At 51.8% G+C, this 8,715-nt stretch overlaps 1 long non-coding RNA gene across 2 annotated transcripts in view; it reads right to left on the reverse strand.

The window, feature by feature from the left end:
• LOC114007945 (uncharacterized) overlaps positions 1–6,304 on the reverse strand; it is an 8,422-nt gene extending 2,118 nt beyond the window's left edge. The window contains exons 1-3 of one of the 2 annotated variants that reach the window (XR_003549514.1): positions 5,639–6,304; positions 2,386–2,663; positions 2,102–2,152 (exon numbers count right to left, since the gene is read on the reverse strand). This is a non-coding gene — a long non-coding RNA (uncharacterized LOC114007945). Of the gene's footprint in view, positions 1–2,101; positions 2,153–2,385; positions 2,978–5,638 lie in introns of those variants that run through there. The other variant, XR_003549515.1, reaches the window with a different exon arrangement.
• Positions 6,305–8,715: the final 2,411 nt, after the last annotated feature.

Genomic DNA, 8,715 nt, shown 5'->3' on the forward strand with positions numbered 1-8,715 from the left:
ACCATACTCTCGTAAACAGAAAGCAAGAAATCACCCCCAGGGGGGATGGTCACACCGCAATCCCTTCTCCTCCGTTCTCCTCTGGAGATCTTGGGCACGCACGCACACGCGCCCAGAGTGAGTTTTAAGCCACCAGGTCCAGGATTTGAACCGCGGTCAACTACATGGGAGTCCAGCAACATACCCATTAGGCCATCTGCTGGTTCCGCAACTTCCTGCTTTTGATATTTTCATTGTGGTTATGTAAAATAATGTCCTTAGTAGGATTTAGGAACAAGAGAGGCATCTTACTTCGGTTGAGGACAAAATACTAAATACATATTTGTAGACAGGAGAATAATAAATATGGGAGGTGCAAATAATTGGTGACTGCAAACAATCTGTCTCTCTCCTCTTTGGCAAACACACACACCCTATGGCAAAAAACAAATGAAAAAAAAAAACACTTTATTTTTTTCCCCAAGACAGGGTCTCTCCATATTGCTATCCTCCTGCCTCACCCTCCTCATTCGCTGGAGTTACAGGCACAGGCCACTGCCCTCGGCCTAAGGACCAGAACTGAATGTGGCCCCAATTTATGGAGTACAATGTCTCCATGTGGCATGATGGCTGGGCCTCGAATTTTTCTTAAATGAAGTTGCTAACACTGACAGAGAGAGAGAGGAAAAAAAGGACATGGGAAACAAATATAATACCTGTTCCTTGATTGGATATCAGATTTTTTTTTTAATGAAAAGCAGCAACTTTTAAAAACATGATTAGGAGGCCAGCAAGTGGTATAGAGGTTGACAGCTGGATCCCACATGGCTGACTCTGAGGTTCGAGTCCCAAACCTGGCAGCTTGAAATTCACACTGGACGCATGTGCGTGACTGCCCAAAATCTTGAGAAGAGAAAGAAGGAGAAGGAATTGCCGCATGGCCATTCCCTCAGGGGATGCTTTCTGTCTCTCTGTCTCTCTGTCTCTTCAGGGAGAGTACATGCCCTATCGCAAATTCTCTCAAAAAAAAAAAAAAAAAAAAAAAAAAAAAGGCTGTCATTAGAATAAGTGGAGAAATCTGAATGGGAAACTGGGAAACTTATGTTAAATTATAGTGTGTCGATGTTAAATTTCCTCAGTAAGATAACAGCATTGCACCTGCTTAAGGGGTTCTCATTCCATAGAGATAAGTATAAGTGCTGGACTATTTGAAGGTGCAGTGTTACGATTTCTGCAACTAACTTGCAAGTGGTTCTGAAACAAAAGTAGGAGTCGGGGGAGGGGCCACGTGCGGAACAACTGGTAAACCTGAGTGGTACATGGCCGCTCCTGGCAGCTGCCTTGCAACTCTTCTGAGGTTTAGAATGTTTTCAAATACAAAGGCTAGGGAGGACCAGCCCTATGGTATAGTGGTTAAGGAAGCCAGATCCTATTTGGTTGACCATGAGGTTCAAATCCTGGCCCCTGTGGGTTGAAAAATATACTGGGTGCGTGTGTGTGTGTGTAAGATACTGTGTGCGCGTGTGTGTGTGTGTGTGTGTGTGTGTGTGTGTGCGTGCACGCCCCAAATCCCCACAGGATGAGCAGGGATTGTGGCAGGGCTGGGCCCCACTGCGGTGGGGGAATGCTTTCTCCTCTTCTTTCTGTCTCTCTGTCTCACTCTGGTGAGCACACGTGCCAAAATTTAAAAACTTTTAAAAAATAAATAAATAAGAAAGAGGTGAGGAGAAGAGTCCTATTCAGTATGAAATAAAGCTATTGTTTAGTTCTCTGCATGGTGGTGTCGTTGTCAATATTGAGGCCATTATGGTGATAAACCTCCGTGTTGTCCCTTCAACTGCCTTTGCAGACCTCAACCATCTGTAACTCACCTCCACCCCAGCCCTGCCCCCAGATCCCTTTCCTGATGGCGGCCGCCCCTGAACTGGTCTCAGGTCCCATTCATCCATTCTTCACAGCAGCCAGAACAACCTTTCCAAAGAGTGGCACTGTCCCTCTGCTGTGCGAAGCTGTTGGTGGCTTTCCAGTACCTCGGGACCCCTGTGGCCTCCCCTGGTCTCGACTGAGGCACATCCTCCCAACCGTAAGCCAGCACCCCCCGAGTCCACACACATTAACTTACGTTCCGACCACGCTGAGCTTCTAGCAGTTTCTGGCACATTTATTCTTGAGTCTGTCAAAGTGCTGGGTCTCAGCGCCTGCTCGCCCTTTCCCTGCAACACCCCCTCAGGCTGGCCTGACTCCAGCTCCCCCAGATCCAATGCAAACATTCCCCACCCTGGAAATCACTAGCTGAGCCGCCCTAAAGCAGGTGGAGTGTGCACTTCCCACTTGCCAACGTCAAAGCCTGCTAACCTGCCTGTCCACACACTGGGGACGCAGAGGATGTGGAAAGGTGTTGTTTACCTTCAGATGTTTGCGTGTTTGGAGGATTGCAAGCGAGCAGGTGAGCGGACGACCGTGCCCCTGCCCTTTCTGGCTGTTCTGGTTCGTTCCGCTGGGAGGAAGCCTTTGCTCGGGAAGCTGGCCAAGATCTGGAGGGTGTAGATGGCGTGCTCTGCATGCCTCTTCCAAACAGCCACAGCCTCCTCATCTTCATTTCAGGAGAGAGGTCAACAGGTGTGGGCCGGGAAACATGCCCCTGCTTGGCCGCAATGCACGAACTTCCCGTGGCTCACCTGGGCCTGGCCAAGGAGGCAGGAAATGGTGAAGGCAGTCCTCTGCTCCTCCCCTTGGCTCCTGCGCAGGTAAAACCAGGGACTGGACCCCAAGGTCCAGAATAGGGCAGGCTTGCACAGGTCGGCTCCTAGGTGTCCCTAAGAGTTCAATCTTTTTTTTTTTTTTTTTAAGTTTCTGCCATAGGGTGTGTGCTCATCGAAGAGAGAGAATGAAAGGGGAAGTGAGAAATCACCCCCCAGGAGGGATGGTTACTCCGCAACCCCTCCTTTGTTCCCCTTCTGGGACTTTGGGCATTCGCGCGCACACACCCGGCCTGATGTTCAAGTTGCCAGGTCTGGGACTTGAACTGTGGTCTTAGTGGCTGCATCCACTGATGTTCAAGTTGCCAGGTCTGGGACTTGAACCGTGGTCTTAGTGGCTACATCCGTTCTGAGCTTGTGATGGCACAGCTGGCTCTCCTGGAAGGACACGTGGGTGTTTAATGAAGGGGCTCTTTACAGAGGCCCAGGCAATGCTGAGGGAGCTAAGGACAGATGATGAAGCCACCCAGGGCTAGCAAGCAGTGAGGGGCGGGGGGTGCAGTTGCCAGGTCTGGGACTTGAACCGTGGTCTTAGTGGCTACATCCGTTCTGAGCTTGTGATGGCACAGCTGGCTCTCCTGGAAGGACACGTGGGTGTTTAATGAAGGGGCTCTTTACAGAGGCCCAGGCAATGCTGAGGGAGCTAAGGACAGATGATGAAGCCACCCAGGGCTAGCAAGCAGTGAGGGGCGGGGGGTGCGACGTCACCCCCAGACCTCAAGGGCCAGGGCAGTGAGTGGTGCTGAGCCCCTGAGAGTGTAGCTACCCACAGGAGCAACATCCTGCCCGACAGGGGGGCAGCTGGGAGTACACCCTCTCATCTGGCTGAAGGCAAAGGGGCTTGGGGCCCCAGGAGGGGCAGAGAGGAGAGATTTGGAGGGGATGTCCACTGTGGTTGTTGAGATTTAAGTGTTTGGGGGCTGGCCCCATAGCACAGTGGTTAGACACTATACAGAGGAAGCCAGATCCCACAGAGCTGACTCGGGTTGGAATCCCAGCCCCGTCAACGTGAAAACACCGTGAGCATGCACCCACATACCCAGGATCCCAAAGAAATGGAGAATTAAAGGAGAGAGGACTATGGTATGACCGGGCACTGCTGGCAGGGGAGGGAAAGGGGTAATTTTTTTCTCTCTCCTGACATTAAAAAAAAAAATGGGACCAGCAGATGGCATAATGGTTACATTGCTGGACTCCCACATAGTTGACCGTGGTTCAAGTCCTAGACTTAAAATTCACAGGTGCATGTGCGTGCATACCCAAAATCCCAAGAGAAGAATGGAGGAGAAGGGACTGTGGCATGGCCATCCCCCCTGGGGAGTGATTTCTCACTTTCTGTCTCTCTGGTAAGGGCCCATGCCTTATAGCAAAAATCTCTCTCTTAAAACAAAACAAAACACAAACTAGAGATGTAAGGTACAGGTCCACCAACAGTGGTCCCCACTGGCTGATGCTCGCGATGCTGGAAGCCATAGCGGAAGGCCAGGGTTTGATCCCTGTGTCAATTGTCATGACAGGCCAAGCCCAGGATCCTGGCTGACTGGAAGACGGGGGTGAGGGCTGAGGGGGTGTCTCGGCATGAGCATGCTTGTCTTTCTCAATAAATAAATAAATGAACGCTTTATGTATTTATTTTTTAATGTAAGATACTGGCCAGCCAGTGGCCTGGTGGTTAAGGCAGCTGGATCCCACATGGCTGACTGTGCAGTTTGAACCCCGGATCTATCAACTTAAGAAGTTTTGGAGAAGCATACTGGGCACGTGTGTGTGCGCCCCAAATCCCAAAAAGATGAGGAGGTGGAGGAAAAGGGATTGCAGCATGACTGTGCCCCATGGGGAGTGCTTTCCCCTCCTTTCTATTGCTATCTCTGGCCAGTACTTGTGCCCTCTGGAAAGAACCCCAGAGTAAAAAATTCTGCTCTGATACAGCAGGGGGCGCTCTCCTGCATGTCTCTGTAATAAGTTTATACACGAAGGCATGGGAACCGAGAAAGGGGGTGGTCGTGTGTGTGAGGTTGTTAATGTTTGCTGCCTGGGCAGAGGGTGGCACAGCAGAAGGTGATCATTTAAACACACATAAACAAAATGAGCATCTGTGTTGCCGTAAGAAAAGTGTTTACAAAGTATATGTAAAACCTGACTGGGGACCAGCAGAGGGCGTAATGGTTATGTTGCTGGACTCCCACGTAATCAACCATAGTTTGAATCCCAGAGCCAGTAGCTTAAAAAACTCACACCAGGCACATGTGCGTGCATGCCCAATATCCCAAGAGGAGAATGGAGGAGAAGGGATTGTGATGTGGCCAGCCCCCACCCCCATGGGGGAGGTGATGTCTCACTTTCTGTCTTTCTCTGTTCCTTTGGCAAACGCATGCACCCTATAGCAAAAATCTCTCTCTAAAAACAAAATGATGTCGGGGCCAGCAGGTGGAGTGTCGTTAAGGAACCGGACTCCCACAAGGCCAGCCCCAAATGCAGCAGCTTGAAAATCATGCTGGCGCGTGTGCATGCGTGCCCAAAACCCCAACAGGAGAGGGGTTGAGCAGGGCCCTCCCCCCCGGGGGGAGGGTGTTCTCTCATTTTTCCCTCTCTCTGTCTCTCTCTGGTGAGAACACATGCCCTATGGCAAAAACCTTAAAGAAGAAAAGAGAAAAGACGTCACAGGGCCAGGCCCTGAGTAGACAGGTACTGCACGGAGCTTGGAGCCCACGTGGCTGACCAAGGTTCAAGTTCTGGCCCTGGCAGCCTGAGAGACGTGTCATGTAACCACCAGCTCTGGTCCTGAGACGTTTCTCTGCATCCACCGCAAAGGAAACTCTGCCCCATTAAGCCGTCCTCCCATTTCCTCCTCCAAAACCCCACCTTTGGCAACCACCAATCTACAATCTCTGTGGACTCACCTGCTCTGCACATTTCATGTAAATGGAATGTAAACCAATATCATTTTCGAGTCAGTAGGCTTCACACAAAACGTGAAAAACTTCAAGTTCTCTCGAACAAGATCTGGCCAAACGGGGCCCATGTCCCCACAGGCAGCAACCAGCTGGAGCTGAGTATTGCCTTTGTTGACAGAGTGACGAGGGACCCCTTCCCACGTCACATGGCCGTCCTCTCTCTGTCACTGTCCTGGCTCCTGGGACATTTGGTTCCAGGCTAATGGTCTTTCATTTACAAGAACTCCAAGGGTCCCCAGAGGCAGCGAGACCCACCGGAAACGATGAGGAAGCAGGACTGGGAGTGACTAGTTGGGCCATGTGGGTCCCCTGAGCCTCCGTCTCCTCAACTGTAAAGTGGGAATGACAACACCTCAAAGGGGACAGGTAAAGCGTGGTATTGAGGGCACTCAGCAAATCGGAGCCAGAGCCAACTCCCCTATTGCCCTTGCTGAGAACAAAGCCAGTCTCCAAACGGGGTGGGAGACACCCCCGGTGCGGGACTTTAAATGATGATGACGACACTGACACCCACACCGATGCGGGCTGGGTGTGGGAGGGATCGATGGCTGGTCTTGAGTAACTTGGCCCTCAGCTTATGCAAGGGAGAGGCTGCCAACGCGACGCCGTGGTGGCTGGGCCAAGAGGGAGAAAACACCCGGACGGGGCTGGGTCTCGACGTCATCAGCTGCTCGGCTTCTCTGGCTGCCGTGTCCCTCTGTCCGTTCTCCAGTCGCGAGCCCCCCTGCCTCCTCATCCTCCAGAAACCAAGGCAGGGGAGCGCCTCCCCCAGGCCCAGGGTGCCTTTGGTTCACGTTCAGGAAGTTCATGAAGCAGGTTTTTGTTTTTGTTTTGCCTTTTACTTTTTTTTTTTTTTGAGAGGTTTTTGCTACAGGGAGCATGCACTCACCAGAAAGACAGAAAGAGACAGAGAGACAGAGAGACAGAAAGCGAGAAATCACCCCCTAGGGGGGATGGCCATGCTGCAATCCCTTCTCCTCCATTCTCCTCTTGGGATTTTGGGCACGCATGCAGGCCCAGTGTGAGTTTGCAGCCACCAGGTCCAGGACTCAAACTGTGGTGGGCCATGTAGGAGTCCAACAACATAACTATCACGCCATCTGCTGGGCATAATTTTTAAGCTACCAGGTCCAGGACTCGAACTGCTGTTGGCCATGCAGGAGTCCAGTGCCTTAACCACCACACCACCTGCTAGCCTTCTGACAATTAAAAAGAAGAAGTCCCAGGCCAATCCCAGAATGGGTGGCTCTGGCCAGGTGCCCAGCCCTGAACTGATCGCAGGGACTCTCGGTCAGTCTGATTGTCCCACCCCCACTTGGACAGAGAGGAAGAAAGTTCGGTCCCTAGAAGAGCGTGCTGCTGTTAGAGCAGCGATGGGCCGAGGCCAGGACAGCACACACAGGCACTCACGCCCCTGCTGCTGAGCAGAGGCATTTCTCAAACCATCCCCCCGACTTGCAGGGTTTGGGACCCTGGGACTCAGAGAGGGGCTGTGAGTGGCCCCCTTCACACAGCCTTCAGAGCCGGGATCCTGGACCCTGCAGGTGGCTGGCCATGCCTGGTGACCCAGCCGTCAGTCACCATTACGTTTAGGGGCAGGCTCTGTGCTCGGGAGATAAAGACCAGCCTCTCCCAGACCGTCCTGCCAGCTGCACGAGCCCTGATAGCAGGCCCAGTCGGGCGCCCGGCCAGTACCCCGGCTCTGGTCCCCAGCTGGGATCTCAGCTGTTGCTTGGAAGGTCTAGCAGTGGTGGCGGTGTGGGGGGTTCAGTCGGCAGGCTAAGCCTCTGAACCCCCGGTAGGCGTCTGTGGGTGTAGATTCCAGCAAGCAGGGGCTGTTCAGCTGCATTTAGATCCAAATTTGACTAAAGCCTTCGGTTTAATTAGGGTCCCCGATGTAACCGAGGATCCCAGGTAGGCCACCAGGTCACTCGGGCCCAAGCACAGCAGCTGCGGGCTGACGAGTGACCTGCTCCGCACCGATAGGCTGGCCCAGAGCAGGACGGCTTCAGAGCTCCGCTTGTGGGGCCAGCCAGCGCCATGGTGGTCAGGGTGGCTGGGATCCCCCGGTGGCCAACGGTACAGTTTGGGTCCTGGGCCTGGCAGTTGAGAAACACACCAAGCACATGTACGTACATACCTGAAATCCCTAGAGGAGGATGGAGAAGGATTGTGGTGTCGCCATATCCCCAGGAATGCTTTCTCAGTTTTTCTCTCTCTTGGGAGCGCAAGCGCCCTACCGCATATTTAAATAAAGCCCCAGTCATCTTGCAACTCCACTATAAAACCTTCCATGGTCCCCATTACCCCAAGATCAACCATGGCCTATCTAATGAGACTTTTGAGGCCTCCCTATCTTCTTTACAACAATATAGTTGTAAAATTTTTTTAAACAACTATTTTGTATTATTTTAACTTTATTTATTTTAATTTGACCAAAGAGGGAGAGTGAGAGAGAGAGAGGAGGAAAGTAAGAAAACAAGCCGTCTGGCCTGGGACTCAAACCATGGTTGGCCATGTGGGAGTCCAGTGCCCTTAACCACGTCACCTGCGGCCTTGATAATATTAAAAAATAAGCAGTAGCCATCAATCGTGTGCTTACCAAGTGCCAGGCCTCAAGCGAAGAACTCTGCATACATTAAGTCAGATATCAAAGCTGCTCTAGGAACTAGCAGTTAGCGTAATGGCTACGTTGCTAGACTCCTATGTAATCAACTGTGGTTCACGTCCCGGACCCGGTGGCTTAAACTCACACCGGGCGCGTGTGCGTGCGTGCCCAGGATCCCGAGAGGAGAATGGAGGAGAAGGGATTGTGGCGTGGCCATCCCTCCTGGGCGGTGATTTCTTGCTTTCTGTCTCTCTCTCCTCTCTCTCTGGCAAGTACATGTGCCCTATAGCAAAAATCTCTCTAAAGAAAAAGAGAAAGGGTGGCCTGAAAGTGGCAATTTGTTTTAACGTCATTATTACTATTTATTTTGAAAAAGTGTTCTGACTTTCAAAGTCAAACTGTGGATCATTCTCCC

Source organism: Tupaia chinensis, unplaced genomic scaffold, assembly GCF_000334495.1.
Source record: "Tupaia chinensis unplaced genomic scaffold, TupChi_1.0 Scaffold000258_1, whole genome shotgun sequence".
Classification (NCBI taxonomy): domain Eukaryota; kingdom Metazoa; phylum Chordata; class Mammalia; order Scandentia; family Tupaiidae; genus Tupaia; species Tupaia belangeri.